This window comes from Emydura macquarii, unplaced genomic scaffold (assembly GCF_026122565.2).
Source record: "Emydura macquarii macquarii isolate MOO-44397 ecotype Brisbane River unplaced genomic scaffold, CSIRO-AGI_Emac_v2 contig_1254, whole genome shotgun sequence".
NCBI classification, from domain to species: Eukaryota; Metazoa; Chordata; order Testudines; family Chelidae; genus Emydura; species Emydura macquarii.
This window is the reverse complement of record NW_027131391.1, coordinates 6,249,029-6,268,984: the sequence shown is the minus strand read 5'-3', so window position 1 is coordinate 6,268,984 and position 19,956 is coordinate 6,249,029. Positions and strand designations below refer to the sequence as shown.

Sequence of the window (19,956 nt, the reverse complement as noted above, 5' to 3'; positions counted from 1 at the left end):
GAGGGGCATGGAAGGCAGGACAGGAAGACAGCTAGAGAACTTGGAGACCAGAACCTGCCCTCGGTTAGCGCCTCCTGCCCCCGCGGGCCGCCCTGCTGGGATGCTGTGCTCCCGTTCACATGTGCCCTGGGCTGCTCCCTACTCTTTGGACACCCTAGCCCTGATCCCCTCATGCTGGCACCGCTCCCTCCCCACCCACTGGATCCCTTCTCTCCTGCACCCCACGGATTCCCCCGGTCTCCCACTCCCTGCCCTGCCATCTCGCTCCCTCGCCCATCCCGCCATCTTTCTGCCCTCTGCTTTATGCACTGGGCTCCTTCTCTCCCCCATATCCCATGGCGTTGGAGCCTTTCTTCCTCATCCTCAAGCGCCCTCAGTGACTTCCCTCCCCCAACACCCCACGGACTGTTCCCCTTTTCTGCACCCCAGATGCTGGAAATACCCCCTTTTCCCTTCCCTTCAGCTCCATGTGCGCGTGAGGGGACAAATTCTGCACCTGCCCAAGGATTGCAGTCTGGGGGGGCAACGCCTCCCGCCCCTGTTCTCCTCAGGCTACATCTGTGCGCCAAACCCCTGTAGCCCTGGTTTCCCTGGCCTGGGAACTCACCCTGAGCGGCCGTGGGAGGGATGTGAGCAAGCTGCTCCCCGCTGCCCTCCATGTCCAGCCTCAGCTAGTTTATGACCCCCTCCAAATTACATAAAAGTCTCATGTCAGCGAGGCCTGGAGGCTGGTGCTGTGGAAAAGCCTTCCCCACCTCGCCCCCGCTGGCTTCAAATGGAGTCGGCAGATCGATACCAAGTGTGCTAAGCTGACACCGAGTCTCATTAGGGGGTTAGTTTTCATCTTCCTGCTCCCTGGCAGCCTTCACGTTATCCCATAAAATTTATTTACTATTTCATGAATACCTAAGCAGCAGGCAAACGTTCGCTTTTTATATATTTACACTGTATATATTTCACGGGAGAGTTATGTACGTCTCTGAGGCAGAGCTGCGGGAGAGAGGGGAAAGTGGGGGCAGAAGGAGAGAGCAGCTGTGAGGAAAGAAGGAACGAAAGGGAGAGAAAGAGGATGAGTTGATGGATAGATCACAGCGTCACGGCCCTACTTTCTGTATCTGTCTTGGAAGCCGCGTCCATTGAAATGACACTCAATGGACGGAACTCCAGTAGGAAAGTTAGAAGGAGAAAGCAAGGCCAGCGCCATGTGTCTGGTGAGTGTTACAGACCCTGGAGGCATAGAATCAGAGAAGATGAGAGTTGGCAGGGACCTCAGGAGGTATCTAGTCCAACCTCCTGCTCAAAGCAGGATCAACCCCGACTAAACCATCCCCGCCAGGACTTTGTCAAGCCAGGCCTTAAAAACCTCTAAGGATGGAGATTCCACACCTCCCTAGGTAACCCATTCCAGGGCTTCACCACCTTCCTAGTGAAAAAGTTTTTTCCTAATATCCAACCTAGACCTCCCCCACTGCAACTTGAGACCATTGCTCCTAGTTCTGTCATCTGCCACCACTGAGAACAGCCTAGCTCCATCCTCCCCGGACCCCCCTTTCATGTAGTTAAAGGCTGCTATCAAATCCCCCCTCATTCGTCTCTTCTGCAGGCTAAACAAGCCTAGTTCCCTCAGCCTCTCTTCATAAGTCATGTGCTCCACCCCCCTAACCATTTTTGTTGCCCTCCGCTGGACTCTCTCCAACTTGTCCACATCCTTTCTGTAGTGGGGGGCCCAAAACTGGACACAAATCTCCAGATGTGGCCTCACCAGTGCTGAATAGAGGGGAATAATCACTTCCCGTGATCTGCTGGCAATGCTCCTACTAATGCAGCCCAATATGCCATTAGCCTTCTTGGCAACAAGGGCACACCATTGACTCATGTTACCATATACGTCAGAGAGTTATTATAGGCAAATAAAGACCCAGACCTGAATCTGATCTCCAGCCACAAAATTGTGACCTGGGTTCGAAACCTCTCCCTCCGAAGTTTGGGGAGGGTCGGATGCAGGGTTTCAGATTCAGACACTGAAGGCCAGAAGCGATGACCCAGACTGACCTGTGACTCACAGGCCATTGCCTTTCACCAGTGACTCCTAGACTCAGCCCATTTACTGAGCATTTCAGTGCGTGGGTGACTACTCTGGGGAAACTGAGGTGCCACTGTGACTGCTGCAGGGCAGAGAACTGATTAGCTGAAATACGCCCAGGTGATCCATCCCCATGCAGCACAGGACGGCAGAAGCCCCAAGGTCCCTGCCAATGGGAGCTGGAGGAAAAGTCCTTTCCCACCCGCCACCTGCTGATCAGCCTGACTCTGAGCATGGGAGCAAGACACACCAGCCAAGCTAGCTTTCAAGGGATTTTGGGCCCGGCTGCAATCTGACTTGAGACCAGTTCATGGCTTCCCATAGAGACCAGGCAAAGCCCACAGTAGCGGAGTGTCTACGCACCGGAGAACAGGAGTAGCTCTGTGTTTTGGACTGAGCTCTGGATTGAATCTGAATTGGAAATGATTCTCCAGAGGTGTGTGAGCCCAAGGGATGGGTTCACAGGGATCCCTAGGGAACAGAAGCAACAGGTCCCAGGCAGCTCGGGTTAAGCCGAAATGAAGGTTGCGACTGTAACTCACAAGAGTCAGGAAATCCCCTCTTGTGGTTCTCACACCTCGCAAGGAGGGGTGGAGCCTGTGTGCAACCCATAATACTCTGAGCAACCCAGTTAGCCCCTTGATGCCCACTTTTCTATGTGTATATATATAGGTCTCACGGGTTTGGCAACATGTCTTTGCACCGTCAAGCAAAATGTAACAGCCAGCTTGATTTTCTGCACCGTTTTAGTCACCAGCTCCAACCAGTGGAATAACCAGCCGGGTACAGTGTGTCTGTCACACATAGGGGACGGACTGACGGCATTAGCTTAAACTACAAGAGCGGTCAAACTCACTCAGAGGGCTTTAAATCCAATGTGTTATATCCTCTGAGCTCAGGGTGTGCCCCACACCAAGTGTCCTCTTGGGGGACTAAATACTGGCTTGCCTAGACACCTCTCTACACACGTACAGGCCCTGATTCAGCAGTCCCTCCCAAGCATGTGCCGAACTCCAGGCATGTGCTTGAGTCCCACTGACTTCAATGCAACTACGCCTGTGCTTGAGTTAAGCACATGCTTAATAGCCTGGGGCCCTCAGTGCGGTAGGATTCCGCAGAAAGCAACGAGTCATGTATGGCCAGTGTTTCTCTGCATGCTTGGGCATTACGGGAGAGGTGCTTGGATTTTCCCTGAATGCACCACTACATGGTTAGGCTGTATGGTAAGTGGATTGTACCAAGAGGGTTGATACATAACAGTGAAAAACACTGAATTCACCCCTTCCTGTGATTTCATTTTGAAAATATTTCTAGCCTTCATGGCTGTGAAGAAAATCGTGGAAGCCTAGTGCAACAAATGCAGTGTGCTGTCTTCCTGAGTCTGCAGAGAGGCTGAAACAAGAGCTTTGAGCAGCACAATCTGCCCTGCCCATCTCAATGGCATCTGTTGACTCTGAAACATACTGATTACATTTAAGACATTGCCAATACAAAATGCAGAGCATACTGAAAATGCAGTGATAGCATAAATAAAATTGAAATTAACGTCTCAGCAAATGATCTGAGGGTTACAGCACTGAATGCATGAGTCATTTGCAGATTGAATTCAAGGAAACCTTTCAATAGTTCAAATGTATGTAAAGCTGGCTGCAAAAATTTCACTAGAGTGCCACGGAATTGGCACCATGGTGCATAATTTAGGGCCAGCTCACCACAGAACCTGGACTCTAGGGTCCTGCACTGACAGAGAGAAAAGGAGCGAAAAAATGCATGGATTCTTCTTTCTATCTGTGATTTAATGCAAGAAAAAAGCATGAGGGTTTTCGTTTTGACTGCTCACCAACCACTTGTAAGTCTGATGCCATTAAATGAAATAAGCACATAAAAGCCACTTAGGTTGTATAATGCAAAGAGGCAGCAGGGAAAAAGACAAGGTGAGTGTTGTGACAGCAGAAAGAGGCACTACAGCTTTAAAAAACTATGTATATATCTATCCTCACCACTTTTCCCTCTTCTGCCCTTTAGCATCTGTTCTGCTTTCCACCCCCACCCTTTTCCTTTCTTTTTTCCCTCAGTCTGCAGCATAGGTAGCAGCCTCTGCATCCTTCTTTTAAAAGGCTGTGTGTAAAAAATCATCCTTTGTGGACATTAATAGCTCACCCTAAAGCAAAACCAACATATTATCTGGGGGAAAATAATCAAATACTGCTGGGCAGAAGCTAGCTAAATGGCCTTCTGTCTGCTGTAGGTACTTCAATGACCACCATCATCATCGTATCTGAGTGCCTCACAGCACGTAAGCATATTTATCCTCACAACCCCACGGTGAACTAGGACAGTGCGGCTGTCCCCATTTTACAGATGGGGCACTATGACCCAGTACGACTAAGTGACTTGCTCAAGATCACACAGGAAGTCTGTGGCAGAGCATGGTATTGAACACAGATCTCCCAAGCCCTAGGCTATTGGACAAGCCTTCCTCTGCATCCTTCCATAATTGTATACCTGTCCCATCAGACACTGCCAGTCAAGACTCCATGGCTTGGGGTTATCTTCCTCACGCATTAGAAAGCCAGAACACAAAATTGTATGTACCATACCTGCTACTAAAGACTGACCATAATCAAAGGCCCAGAACTGGAGGCCAGCAGCCACAGACGTATATGAAGTTCATGCCTGGCTTCTACCTGCATAACAATCCCAACCAAAATCTCAGCTCAGATTCAACTTGAACGTCAGAGCAGTTTGGATCCAAACTCTCGGTCCAATCCTGCGAGGTGTTGAGTGCCCTCGGCTCCTGCTGACTTCAGGGAGAGTGCTCAGTGTAATCCCCAGTTTTCATTGCAACACAGTCACGTGACATTTTGTTTTAAAGCATAATCCCCATGGTGCCGTGCCAAGAGCATCCCATTCTCTAGTATGGTAAGTGCATCTACGCAGCTAGTCACCTTGCCCTCCTGCAGCACACCAGCTACTGGAGCCTCAGGTGGGGCTTTGAATCCATCCGTGCATTTGTTTCAGACCTTCTCCATTGCCATAGTGCAATTTCTGCTTTATGTGAATTGCAGTTGAGGAGAGCTCAGATTCACCCTGGGAAGCGTGGGCCACAAGCAAGTCAATAGTGCAGGGAACTTGAAGGCCGCTGAACAAAGTGCAAGGTTTAGGTGCTCTGATTTTCCTTGAAGAATTCAATGACAATGTGTCTCAGGAGTTGCTGTTACAGACCAAGGTATCCTTTCGCGTCTAGAAAACATCACTTCCGGAACGTGAAGTACAGCACCAAACAGTGCTGCGGTTTTAGGATCATGAACCCTAGAGACTGAAATCAAAGAGCACACATGGCATATAGGGTAATACAGACACTCCACCAAATGCCCTGACCAAGATTTGAACCAGTGACCTACAGGTGCATGGTCTACAGCCCATTGCTTGGCATCGGTGCTTGTTTCCTGGCTTTGGTTTAGCCTAATCCTGGGAATACCACTTCAGGCATGGTAATTCTGGGAATGACGATGCAAAGAAAACCAGGTTAGCTACAGCAGCGGCACCTGTTCATAGAATCATAGACTCATAGACAATGAGGGTTGGAAGGGACCTCAGGAGGTATCTAGTCCAACCTCCTGCTCAACGCAGGACCAACCCCGACTAAATCATCCCAGGCAGGGCTTTGTCCAGCCAGGCCTTAAACACCTCTAAGGATGGAGATTCCACCACCTCCCCAGGTAACCCATCCCGGTGCTGTTCTGTCAGCAGTCTCGACAACTGTCTCCTGCTTCTCTCCACTGCCTGCCTCTTCAGAGCCCCCCGTCTTCCCGCCAGCAGCAGGACACCTTTCATTCTGTCTGGGCGGACGAGCTGTCCCCAAGTCTAAACAGGACCTTATTGGTATTGGCTGGGGGGAGAAGGGAAGGGAATAGTTCCCTTACCCACCAGCACGGCTCTGTTGTCTACATCTCCCCTTTGGTTCACAGTTCTATGTATCTCAGGGGGACGGATGCTGATCTCACCTACCTCAGAGTACATTGACTTCAGCGGTTACTTCGGATGTGCAGCGGTGGAACTGTGGCAGTCCCGCCCTGGGGCAATAGCTCTGTCCACCCCTCCCTACCAGGCCTATTTGTCCTCTTGTCTACAGCCTATCACAAATATCACCTGCTCCTAGCTCTGCCTACCATTTATCAACAGTACCTAGCAGGCAGTGTGCCTGTCAGTCTGTGGATCCATCCATACATCACTGCTGTCTCTCCATGTCCTCCATGGCTATGTCTACCTGGACCTGCTGTTATCTGTCTTTGACCCATCCAGATCATATCTATCGTAACTACTATCTACTGAGCTTAGCAGTATTTGTGGAGGTGCCTGTCTCAGCCTACCTACCTATCCATTTCTTATCTATCAGGCTTAAATATCTGCTGTTATTTACAGCCGTTCTTTTGCTGATCCCTCTTGAAGAATTCCACAGCGGAGCATCTGCAGCAGAGGTTACTGGATTCAGTGGCTATTTTGTTTCAGTTTGAAAGAACATGAATCCATATGATGTTTTACAATACATTAGCAGCTGCAGGCCAAAACCAAGATCACAGGCCTATTGTGCCAGGTGCTGTACATACATATAGAGAGAGCCAGTCGCTTCCGCAAAGAGCTCGATAGACAAGACAGAGAGGGAAACGACTTGGCCATGGTCACTCAGCAAATCTAGACTAGAATAGACTAGAACTAGGATTTCCTGACTCCAGTCATTAGACCCTGCTGCCCTTAACAATGCTTGTGTAAATCCACACTGACTCCATGGACTTAACTGGCGTGATTCCCAATCCACACCAGCGTGGGCGGGTGCAATTTCCACAAGCACACGAAAGACACAGGCAAGCCCATGGTAATACCAGCAAACCAGAGGACAATTTGATTTAGGAAAGGAGAAGGGGCTGGCAACCCGGCTGACAAACCCAGCTTCTCTCCTTCTCCACACAGCCCTGGTAAGGCCAGGTACCCTTGGCAGCATGATGAACGAGGAAGCACTGATACAGCCAGCACTGTCTCTCTACAAACACCGCTCGATACTTCGTAGAGCGCAGCCATTTATACACCGTGATATATAAGGCTATCAAGTCACAGCAGTAACGGCTCCTGCGAGGTTCCCATTGGCTTCTACTCCCCTCTCTTCCTTCAGTCAGAGGAACAGGCATAAATTTGGCAAAACAGCTTCACTAACCTTTGGCTGTCTATTATACCCAGGCTGTCTGGGCCCGTCTGCAAATTTGCTGGCGGTTGAACTTTCATACTGTGTCGGGTCAGATCCAACCTCACAGGGCCTGAAGTGGGGAAACTTTGTTCCGGCAGGATTTAGACATCAATATTTGCCCATGCGAGAGAGACGTGGGGCTCTGGAGCGATGTCCAGCTCACAGGACGAGCCGAACCACCGATCCAGCTGGCATAAGCCATATCGCCAGGGCTGCTGTCCAGTTGTGGCTTTCTGCCTGTGTCGCAGGGCACCAGCATGGCGTGGACAGTTCAAGATCTCTGTGCCATAAGCAAGGTTTCTAATTTATGGCAAGAACGGTTATTGCTGAGATATGAGGCCTGTTCCCTTGACAACTCCCCTTCCGCTTCTCCCCACGCGTCCTCAAATTCCACCTGAACGCTCTTTGATAGAGCCTGGATGAGCATTTTGCTGGACTGCTCCTCAGACAGATCTGAGTCCAAAATATGAGCCAGACCTGGATTCTGGATGCTTAAAATGGCCACTGCTACGTGGCGGCCCTTTTAAGATTGGCATGGTTCCCAGTTGCAGCCTTCCAGGCATTCACAGCGTTCTCATTCCCTGACCGACCCTCCTTGGCTGTTCCTGATCCATCTGCCTCTGCACCGCCTGTAACAGGAGGTAATGAAGAGGGCAGTCGGAGCGGGACTGGGTGGGTAAAGAGGGAGCAAGGGACTGATGTGGGCAGAAGTAGTATTTGGAGCTGTAGTTAATAGCCAACGGGTGCAACAACTCCAGGAGTAGTGCACCCTTCCCAGTCCTGATACGGATTGTCGCAAATAGGACGGCATGTCTGTCAGTTACCGAAAGACTCAAATTGTCCTCAGTCCCACACACCCCTGTGGTTACAATTCACGATGGAGAATGAAAGCTGACTTGAGATAGAGAGGTAGCGGGGATGTAATTCCTTTAACAGGTACTAAATCCCCCACCGTCACATCAAGCTCCCTGCTGCATTACTGCTCACTGTGTCCCTCACTTCAAGTCTGGAGCCCAGCTGGTTATCATCATCAACCATATCTATTACAGGAGCGCATAAGGAGCAACCAAGATCGGGGCCTCATTGTGTACAAACAGAATAGATGGTCCCTGCCCCAAGACGCATGCAATGAAAGTAGCCAAGCCAGATGCAGGGGAGGGAAAGGGGTGGAACATACAGGCAGAGTGAACAACCAGATGTCAGCAAACGTCACGTTAGTGCCATGTTTTGATGTATTTATTTGTTAAAGGTGATTTAGTTGGGAGGGGATGAGGTGAATGGAAAGAAAAGTGAAGGGAGAGGGGGACGCTGAAGGGCATGGGGGTGAAAGGGATGGGGAAGACATGGGAGGAGAGGAAGGCAGGTATGAATTGAGCCTGACGTGAAAAGCCTTTAAGGGAGAGGGTGAGTTGGAGCAAACATCCAATCAGCACAAAGCAGGGAAAGTCCAGTCAAAATGAGCTAAGGGCTTGTCTACACTTGAATGATGTTGCTAATTAAGGAACAGTGTGAATACGAAGTGCAGTAGTGATTCAGGAACAGCAATTGGGCTTTAACTTCACACCCTGCCTTCGCCGGCATTCACGGTCAAGCACAGACATGCCGTAGACAGCATGCTCCTTGTTTTACTGGTAAGGAAGGTGAGGCAGGGACGGGTTAAATGACTTGCGAAAGGTCACACAGCAAGGCGGAAGCAATGTCACAGGGTGGGATGGCCCTTTCTAAGAATTTACCTTAGCTCCATCTGGAACTAATTAGTTGCATCCCAGGTGAGGGGTCTGAGACCAGGGACCAGGTGAGAGCCTGCAAGTCACCTGGCCTTTAGATGAAAGCCACCAAGCAACCCAAGCGCCTGCAGAAAATGTTGGTTCAGGAGGAAGGGGCCAGACAGGAGGAGGTGGTTTATCTGTTTAATTTACACTGGACTCTTTTGGGTTTGAGAATCAAATCCATCCCGGAAGAAAATGACTGAAATTCTACTGCTATTGGGAGCTTTATATAATGCCCTGGCTAGTGACTTGGCCCCACTGGTTTACACAGAGCTGGGGATAAAACTCAGAAGCGGCTGTCCCTCATCTCCCGTGCTCACACATCACCACCCATTAGAGTGTCAGATTCAAGATCTTTGACCATCTCTTCAACGTGCTGAATGCTCAGGGCCCAGGATTTCCAGAAGACAGCAGCCTAACGCTCCAATATGAGTGGTCAACAGATTTGCTCCTCAGGCACAATGGAGTCGTGCTGCAAAGACAAAGCTGGTCTGTGCAGGAGGCAGCCTTCTTGGGAACCAGCCCAGAGCCATGGAATGAACTCCCACGTGATCAGAGAACCACCACGAACCACGTTACTAGGGCAGGTCAGAAAACAAGGACTGTGCTTCATGGAAAAAACTGAAATTTGATTTTGTTCTGCACTGGAACAAAAATGTGACCTTTCAAACTTCTTTATGGAGAGAGAGAGACAGACCCAGGACTAACCCAGTCATAAGGGCATTCGTTCAGGAGTCTCTGCTCTGAGTGCAGCAGATCAGGGATTAAACAGGAGTCTCCCACATCCCAGGTAAGTGCTAGCACTGGGCTAGTGGTTATACTCGGGTGGGGGCAGTTCACGCTGGCTCATATTTTGTCCTGCACCTGAGGAACCTCCTCAATGAAAGGTTTTTTTGGTCAAAAAATTCTCAACCAGCTCTTCTTACAGCTTCTGTTCCAGGTGCAAGGTGCACTTTTTCCCTTGTCTTCATTAATACCAACAGAGTACAGCAGAGACACTAAAATGAACAAACTCTTAGATCATTTCCCCTTCCCAGGAGACAGATGGGGTGGAGATGGTCAACACATTTCAAACATTTTTGATGAGAAGAGGGACAAAGTTTTCAAGAAACGTTTTGTGAAACCTGTGTTCCTTTTTGGACCACCTGTGGAAAAGGAGACAGACCCACATATATTGAATGCTCATTGCATTACCTCAAGCACTTCTGGAAGGTGCTCAGATAGCATGGTGATGGACATAGTATAGAATAACCAATTCAGGGCTCTCCATCACTATAGAGTTTTGTTTTCTCCACATTCACTATGAGCTGGTTTCCATGGTAATCTCACCTCTCTTTTAGGAAGGCCGGGGTGGGGAAGAGAGAAAGAGATGGGGTGGGTGGGTTACTGATCTCTCTCCTCTCTCTAGAAGAGCAGCCCTGTGGGGTGGATGCTCACCTAGAAAGCAGGACACCCTAGATCAACTCCTGGATCAACCCCAAACTTCCTGTGTGACCTTGGGCAAATCGCTTAAACCCACCTCCTCCCTTCCAGTGACTGATTTACCTTTGAGGACCTGTGCCCTAGACTCTCTGTGTCTTGGTTCCCCATCTGTAAAATGGAGTCAACAAAACTGCCCGACTTCACAGGGGTATCACCAGGATAAAATCCCGAGGAGGCAAGCAGACACTACAGTGATGCAGGCTGTGGCAAGAGAGAGATGCTGTTTGCCGGTAGTCAGCAAGCATTCGTGTCGAGCTACCTCTCCTTGCGTGTCAGAGCTGAGTCGGCTGCCCTCACTATGGACCCTGCCCCCGGTAGTTTAGATAGCAGCATTTTAGAGATGTAGCTTTGGAAAGTGGCTGTCTTTGGAGGTAGCCTCTAGGCCAACAGAGTGGTGGGAGGATGCGTTAATTCTCCTCTGCTTGCCCATCTCTCCTACAACATTACTCTGTGATAGCTGCTGCAGAGAGGGGGGGTATCATCTTTTATCTGCCTTGAATGATGGCAGCCCCTTTGGGACTAGGGGATAGTCTGCTTATGTTCCCTTGTTATGGGGTGAGGCGTTTTTCCTTTGGATCCCAAGGGAAATGTAGGAATCAAAACAGTAGATTGTATTACTCACCAAGGGGGTGAAAAAAACCCCACACAGGCGGCCACAAAAGAAAATCACCATAATGAGCAGCGCACATGGCAATGATTAAAATATTCCGATTAACTTTGGTCCCATTCAGCTGCAGGGCAAGCTGCATGTGATTAACCCTTATTCACTAAGGAAGGAAATTGTTTGATTTGGGGGGGTGGGAAATCAAGGGGTTGTTTTCAAACATCATCAAGGGGAATCTGTACATGGAAGTGTCAAGCAATTTCTCAGGGAGAATTGATCGGTGCCTTTTCCCCTCGCGCCATGGGAACAGAGTGGCTTTGAGCTGTATCTGCACATGATGCCTTTGGGGCGGGTGCCGGCCATGCCAGAGACAGGAGCTGGCTGAGACAGGAGCTTCTGATCTCCTGACTCCCAGTTCAGTGTTCCACCTGTTGGACCCTGCTGCCTCACCCTTAGCAACGCGTGTGTAAATCCACAGTGACTCCATCCCATTATTATAGCAGGTCTCTCCTACTGGCTGGATTAGGAATCTAACGCAGAACACATCAGGAAACGTGGGTGTCAAAAAATGACTGAAGTCCAGTAAGAGAGAATGGGATGGGTACCAGCTGAGGGAATGAGACAGGACCATGATGATAGAGAGTGGGATGGGTACTGGCAATGTGAACAGTATGGGTGTCTTACCAGCTGAGAATGGGATGGATACCCTACTGGCTGAGACTGCACTGGATTTTTGTAGAGTAGGTGGGTTAGTGGCAGAGAGAGGATATGGGAATCATTTTTATTGTCCCTATAACCATGTGAACGCAAGCAGGCAACAGGTCATGGCTTCATGCACGAGCTTTTCACCTTTGAAGGTTGCACTTGCTTTTACAACACATGGCTGAAAGATTCAACCAGCAACATGTGTGTAACAATGCATGGACCGGAAAGGCTCAGGGTTTGGCTCAGATATGCACCCACCCAAAAGTTCAGATGCTTCTTTCCCAACACTCTGAATTCCCACTGCCTGTAGAATGAGGCTGGAGATCCAGTGGCAGTTTCTGACCAAGTCTTGTTCCCCGTAACATGGCAAAGTGGGCAGTATTCCCATTTTCAGAGAGTTTTGCAGTGCTCTGCACCTCATTCTCTTCCCTCTCTGGGGCCTCATCCCACCTCTCTGGGATTCATTGTCCGGTTGGAAGTTTTCCCCTCCTGGACATGGCTTTGCACCACAGGCAGAATTTTACTTTGCATACAGCCAGGAAGGATAGGGCTGTCGCCGCTATGCAGTCAGGTGGGCATTCAGTGCTTCCCCTGGGAGAAGAGACTGGAGCATAAAATCCAACCCAGACCCAAATGTTACAGTGTGGGACCATCTCTTCTGGCTGCAGACAATTCTCCAGGCATCTAGATAGCTCTCTGCTGCCATACTCCCTGATACGTTTCATTCTTGAAGTACAGGACATTCACCTCAGGAAAAAAAATACAGAGAAGCCGAAGAAGCCTTTGTAATTAAAATAACGCTATAAACTGGTTATAAGACTGATCTTCCAGAGCTCTGAAAGGGAGACTGCAGTAGGAGACTGCTGGGGAAAAAGACAGATCTGTCATAACAAAGGCACTTCCTAGCTTCCAACCCCATACATCATTCATATGCAACAACAGCAGAGCTTTCCTAAATCCAGATCCCACCCTGTTAAAAGGATATTGACCTCTTCAATTAGTGCAACAAAAGCATTGGTACCTGTTGCTCAGGTTTTCCACTAAACAATTTGGATTTGAGTCTCTCGCTATGTTCATTATGAGGTATTCGCATTCATTATGATGTATTTGCAGAAAACGTAACAGGCATCAGGGGTCCCACCCCAGAAGGTCCCTGAAATTCACAGCCTGCATGCATGTGCGTTTGATGAATGACTATCACTTTGTTACATAGGCCACAAATCCATGTTATAAATACTCTGTACTTCTGACATAACTGTGCAGCCTTTCCTTATTATCCCCATGCAATGAGGCAGTGGTGACTTTATATATTACCTTGTAGTGTGTAGGCTACTCAACAGCATACTTAGCCATAGCAGAAACGCAGAGAGACGAACACCATGGGAATGGAGGTTGTTCGTAACTCTGAAACTGAACAAAATGTGATGCTTGCTCTTTCAAAAGTTTACATTGACTTAATACAGCTTTGAAACATAACTATGCAGAAGAAAAATGCTGCTTTCCCGTTATTTTTTAGTAGTTTACATTTAACACAGTACTGTGCTGTATTTGCTTTTTTTATTTTTTGGCTGCTGCTGCCTGATTGTGGATTTCTGATTCCAAATGAGATGTGTGGTTGACTGGTTAGTTCATTAACTTTGGTGTTCTTTAACTCTGAGGTTCTACTGTAGTTACAATTAGGCTTTTTCTATGCGTCAATGGAGCCTCTATTCCCCTTTCATCCTTCCCCCTCAAATTCCCATTGACTTAAAGAAATATGGAATGAAGGCCTGACATGTATGTTTGCGTACATGTAAGTTTATCTGTGCTTGTATATGTGCACGCATAAAATCCAGTATTTATGTACGTGTCGCTTATGCAAATATATGCATTCACATATAAAGCACATGCATAAATAATGTCTCTCTCTATTACTGTTTGCTACATATGCAAATGTAAAGAACACAATATTTGCACGCACCCCCCGTGTGTGGATGTAAAAAATAAACTATTTAGGCATGTGCAGCGTAATTGAATGCCAAGATTTCTGCATTTATGGGACTGCTGCATAGAACACAATATTTACCAAAGAATCCGATGACCGAAAAGGATTCAATTTGCTTCAGGTATCTCATAAATGCCACCTATCAGGACCCATTTCCTACATTAATCTCCCTTTGCAGCCATCCATCTATAAAAAGGCTGCTGTATATTTTCTCTGTTTAAAAATAGTAAGATATGCATTGGGACTGAATCTTTGAACCCATCTTTGAAAACATTGTCTGCACTGGACATAGACATGTCGGGTTTGGAGATTTGAAATCTGTCTTATTTAATAAATGGATTCGCTTCAGTCACATTCAGCTTCTCTTCATGTTCATTTTCTGGGCATATTCCAGTGGTTGAGTTTTGCTGGGCAACACAGCAGCAGAAAATGAACTTCCAAGTCATGTGCATGAGGAATTTTAAATTTGCATTCATGAGTAGTGGCCTCAGCAGTGATTGCATGCTTATCCAATCAGGAGACAGAGCTGCACCAGGTGACTTGCTGGCCAAATCACAATTAAGAAACGCAGTGTGGAGCTCTAATATTCCCACTCAAGCTATGTGGTTAAAAACAGTCTGGAAAGATCATTGTTGAACACAGTCAAATTATGCATACTTTTGAGGACATTGTGAATCGCTCATGGACACTCCACAAGCCAGAACGGAAGGTAAATTCATTAGATCAGTGTTTGTTGAGACTTATTAGCTTAGCTCTAATTTCATGATCAAGTGGTATTTTCAGGAAGATGAAAAGCAAGTTCTAAAAATTCACCGAACCTAAAAACTTTACATTAAAGATCCTAAACAATGCAAGGTTGGCGCTTCACCTTTATCAACACCCTGGTTCTCGGATGTCAAAATGTATGTGCTACTCAGAGCCTGTTTGGGAAACAGGCTGTGATCCTCTGTGCCTATGGTAGCCACCTGAAAATGCCAAGGTCAGGGCAGGCTGGAAAAGGAGAGCAGCTTCTCTCCGCGCTGGTGGGTAACACTGAAGTTAAACTCCCCAAACAGCCACGAACCGTGCTTCTGATTCCCCACACTGGTTATCAAGAAGCCCAAACCAAAAATACACAGCCCCCTTTACTGCATTTTAGTCTCTGGCTCCCAATCAGCTCTCTGCTCTTTACCAAAAATTTACAACTCTCTGCTCTTTACCAAAAAGTTCTCCTGACTCCAAAGGGTCAGACACATTGCCGGATCAATATGGGTTTGGATCTTACCCAAAATATGACACTTCCCAGCCAATCTTTTGCATTCCTGAGAGTCTCGGCAACCTCCCAACATCAGAGTGTGAAGATTTTGTACAACGGGACAGAAGACACAACACATGGCAACTCTGGATTAGTTGCTTAGGCTGGTTCCCAAGGCCTGAAGGTGTCCCGCTTTGTATCCTCCAAGTTCCTTCAGCCTTGAAATGTTGCACTGCAAAGAAAAGTTTCCCTTGTCAGGGAGACAGAATTAGTAATTCCATAGGAGCTGGGCTATGTCAAGCTGTTAAACTACAGGTTTGCAGCCAGGATGGGAGGGATTCAGGCCACCTGATGACCCCACCCCATTCCTATCAAACAGGATAGAAATCTCTTGCAACATTTCTAATATTTCCTTCTTTATTTCAGGCTACAGAGCCTGCAAGAACAGCCTCCCAGCCCCAGCACGTCTCTCTCTGGTCCCAGTCCGAGCCCCAAAATGAAACAGGGAGCAGAAATAAAATATTGTTTTGAAAGAAATTACTTCACTTTTTTCAAAACTACAAAGTGGGGGGATGGAAGATAGTTCCAGGTGGGTTTTAAGTTCAAGGCAAAAATTCAGGTGGTTTCTTATTTCATCTGCCTTGCATTGCCCATCTCATTTCTCACATTCCGGAGAATCCTCTGCCCGGGCTGGGGATGTATGGGAGGTGTGTCAGCTAAAATGATCAACAATGCAATAGTAAGCAATGTTGATGGGTGAGCTCATTAGACTTCAGAGTGAACACCACAAGGCCTTTCACATCTCTGTTAAACATACTGTTTGTGTCGGCCTGTACACTTAAGCTGACAGCGCTGCTGCGTTGGGTCACATTCAGAAGTTTGCTGGTTTGTTTGTTTTCAACAGAAAGCTTAAACTTTGCAGGAACTAGCAGGCCTATTAGGACAGCCTGCTCATCTACTGGTTCACCCCACCTCGTCTCCTGCTGAGTCAGCTGATCCCATGGCTATAGAAGATGCAGCTGGGATGGGGGGGAGGCAGCATGCAAAGCTCTCTCAAATTCAGCGGTTCCTTCTGTGACAAGGCCAGGACTTGGCAGCACACGCTAGGAGCTGGAGAGGCAGCGAGAACCACAGGCGCTTCTCTGTGTACAGCTGCCTGAATGAAGACCCGTCCTCTTTATATCCACGCCAACCCCACCCTGTCTCTTCTCTTCCAGGAGTAACACTACACCTCTCGGGAGAACATACCTGGCTCCTTCGGAAAACTTTAAAGACTGAGAAAGTTGACTTATGAAATCTCCCTGTTATTTTAAACAAGAGGCACGTTTGCAATCCCACACCAAAGGAAGTCAATCCAGATCCTCAGCCAGTGTAAAGGGGAGTGAAACCGGATCTCTGCTGATGTACAGGCAGCTGGCGATCCGGATCAATGTCTCCAAGTATATCGATTTTGAGAATCCAGTTCCATTACCAAAGTGACACTGCCCCCCCCCCCCGACTGCACAGTGTTTGCTTTGGCCTCCAAATCCCACTTTGTCTGGCTGGAAAGGTTACTGTAAACTTGCAGGAAGAGAGGGCAAAAGTAATCAACCCGCCGGGTGACCTTTCACCCCATCCTTGGCGAAACACACGGCCGGGGCTAATACACTCGAGCCCAGCTGCTCGGCAGCTGACCCCCCCAGAGGTTCCCTTGCTGACAAAAGGCCTATCTTCTCTCCGCCTAAATGATTTAAATTCTAATCAAACATCATTTATAGTACATCTCGGCGCCGTCTCCCGGGAACTGTTCCCACGTGAGCCGTTGCCAGGGCAACCAGGGGGGCTCATTTCAGAAATGTCAGATTGCATTATTGTCTTCACACTTCTCTGATAACCTGGTGTCTCTCTCTCTCTTTCTCCACCATCCCCGCAGTTTTCGCTCGCGCTCGCCTTCCCCCCCCACCCGCCCCGGCGCCTCCCCCACCCCGTGCCTCCCAGGAGAAAATGACTAGCTCGATTTCATTACTCGCCCCCCCCCCGGCACAGGTCCCCGGTGGGGCTCGGCTGTGTGGTCTGTGTCATTTTGGTTTGCTAGATATGAAAATGAGACATAGATTTCTGCCCGCGATGGGTTGGTGTGGGAGGCGCTTTCACCCACCCTCCTGTCTCCTCCCCCAGCCCCCGGTGGGGCTGTGTCACGCGACATGACATTTGGATCGTGGCGCCCCTTGTATGACAGATGCAGAACAGGGGGGAGCCGCAAGAGTTCAGAAGCTGCCCCCTCCCCCCTTTTCTGCAGGGGAATGGCAAAAGCAGCTAGCGTGTTCTCCCCACAAAACCACCCCCTGTGGTTCGGCCGGGAGCTCGAGGCATCTCTGATCTCCTCCCCTCGACGCGCCTCTTCCCACACCTTTGCCTAGCTCTGGCTGTTACTTCAGTGCTAATGTTGGCACTTCATGGGGCTGTAGATAGCCGGTGAGTAACTAGGGAGTCCGTGGAGTATTGCACTAGCATCCAGAGTCAGCAGTCGGGGAGCCGCCCATTGTGCTAGGCACTGTACACACGCATAATAAAAGATGGCTCCAGCCCCAACAGTCTTATACTCTACGTATCAGTATTCACGGGACCGCTGCTGGCTGCACTCCAGGGACCACCCCTCTGTGCTCATGGATATTGGAGACAAAGCTGATTACAGAAGATGCCTTTATAGATTCATAGGTTCCAAGGTCAGAAGGGACCATTCTGACCATCTGGTCTGACCTCCTGTACAACATTGGCCATTGGACTTCCCCAAATTAATTCCTGTTAGAACTAGAGTATATACTTAAAAAAAAAAAATCCAGTATGAGAACATAAGAATGGCCATACTGGGTTAGACCAATGGTCCCGCTAATCCAGTAGCCTGTCTTCCGACAGTGGCCAGTGCCAGATGCTTCAGAGGGAAAGAACAGAACAGGGAAATTATTGAGTGATCCAACCCCTGTCGCCCAGTCCCAGCTTCTGGAAGTCACAGCCCCATGACCATCTTGGCTAATAGCCATTGATGGACCTATCATCTATGAACTTCTCTAATTCTTTTTGAACCCACTTACACTTTTGGCCTGCACAACATCTCCTGGCAAGGAGTTCCACAGGTTGACTGTGCATTGTGTGAAGAAGTACTTCCTCATGTTAGTTTTAAACCTGCTGCCTATTAATTTCATTGGGTGGCTCCTGGTTCTTGTGTTACCTGAAATGGTAAATAACACCTCCCTATTCATTTTCTCCACACCGTTCATGATTTTATAGACCTTTATAATATCCCCCTTTAGTTGTCCCTTTTCTAAAATAAACAGTCCCAGTCTTTTTAACCTCTCCTCATATGGAAGCTATTCCATACCCCTAATCATTTTGGTTGCCAATCTTGACTTAAAAATGGCTAGTGATGGAGAATTCACTACAAGCTTTGGTAAATTGCTCCAGTGGTTAATGAGTCTCACTGTTAAAAATGTACATCTTTTTTCCAGTTTGAATTTCCAGACATTGGATCGTGTTAGGTCTTTGCTAGATGGAAGAGCCCACTATCAAATATTTGCTAGGTATTTATATACTGTGATTAAGTCACCCCTTAACCTTGCTGCTGGGCTGCTTGTGATTACAAATACTGCCTTGCAGAAAAAAGTGCAAGGCCTGGTTAATTACAATCCACTGGACATTTAAATTTGGGGCTGTGGAACCACTGGGATTAACCAATAAAGAGCATGGGAAAGGCAGAATACTTATGACCGTTGATGCCTTCCCACAAGAAAATCTGAAGCCTGTTGGTATGAACTAGGCCAAAAGGCATTCATTAGAGTTTCTGGCATCAAAGCATTTCCCATTAAGGTTCTGTCTACACTGATCTTTGAACCAGATCTGAAAAATGACTTGGAATTTGGGTTTAAAGTGCTTCCAGCTAATGCGGTTTCAGAATTAGTCTGGCTCTCAATGCAGACTGGACCAAACGCCATTCACTACACTGGATCCTACATCCCTGACTACATCCGAACATAAGGGCTAGTCTACACTTAAACCTTACAGCAACACAGCTGGACCGGCACAGCTGTGCCGCTGTGAGAGCGCTTGTGTAGCTGCGTTATGTCAACAGGAGAGAGCTCTCCTGCCAACATAATAAAACCACCTAAACGAGCAGCGATTATGCCGGCAAAATGTATGTCGCTATGGGGTGTGTTTTTTTCACACCCCCGAGTGACAAAAGATTTGCTAATGTAGACAAGGCCTAGGACATAGACCCTGTAGCAGTAGGCAGCAGCCAGTCACACACCTGTTTACACTTAGGCCTGTAAGCCGAAACTCTAGAAGGCCAGGACCATCTTTTCATTATGTATGTGCAGCACCTACCACAATAGGGACCAGATTATAGCCTCTAGATGCTACTGCAATACAAATAAAATAAAGATAATATTTAGTCCATGGCTGGACTCAAGACGTCCTTATGTGGGTGAAATGAGACAGCACAGACTACATTAGTCATTCAAGGACAACCACAGGGGCTGTCTGTGTCTGCCAGCCCCCCCTTTATTCTCATGACAGCTGAGTCCTGTCTCTTCTCAACCAGGAGGAATGCTACAGACCAGAACCAAAATCTCCAGCCAGAAATACCCCTGCCACTTGGATCCAGATGCAAACTGGGTGTCAGGTTCCTGCCACTGAATTCAAAATCAGTAAATTGTGTTTAAGTTGAATTCAAACTCATTGTTAATTATAATTAATCACAATGTGCAGTATGGTGGCACCCAGAGACCCCAACCAGTGCTGGTCCCTGTACAAACACAGAGGAAGAGACAGTCGCTGTCCTCAAGAGCTTACAATCAAACAGCGAAGACAGGCAGGCT

General features: G+C 48.1%; 1 long non-coding RNA gene across 1 annotated transcript; it reads left to right on the top strand.

Moving 5' to 3' along the window:
- Positions 1-14,536: 14,536 nt before the first annotated feature.
- On the top strand, positions 14,537-19,786 carry LOC137154561 (uncharacterized). The gene is made up of 3 exons (XR_010920236.1): positions 14,537-14,578; positions 16,321-16,542; positions 19,680-19,786. It is a non-coding gene; the product is annotated as an uncharacterized lncRNA (long non-coding RNA).
- Positions 19,787-19,956: the final 170 nt, after the last annotated feature.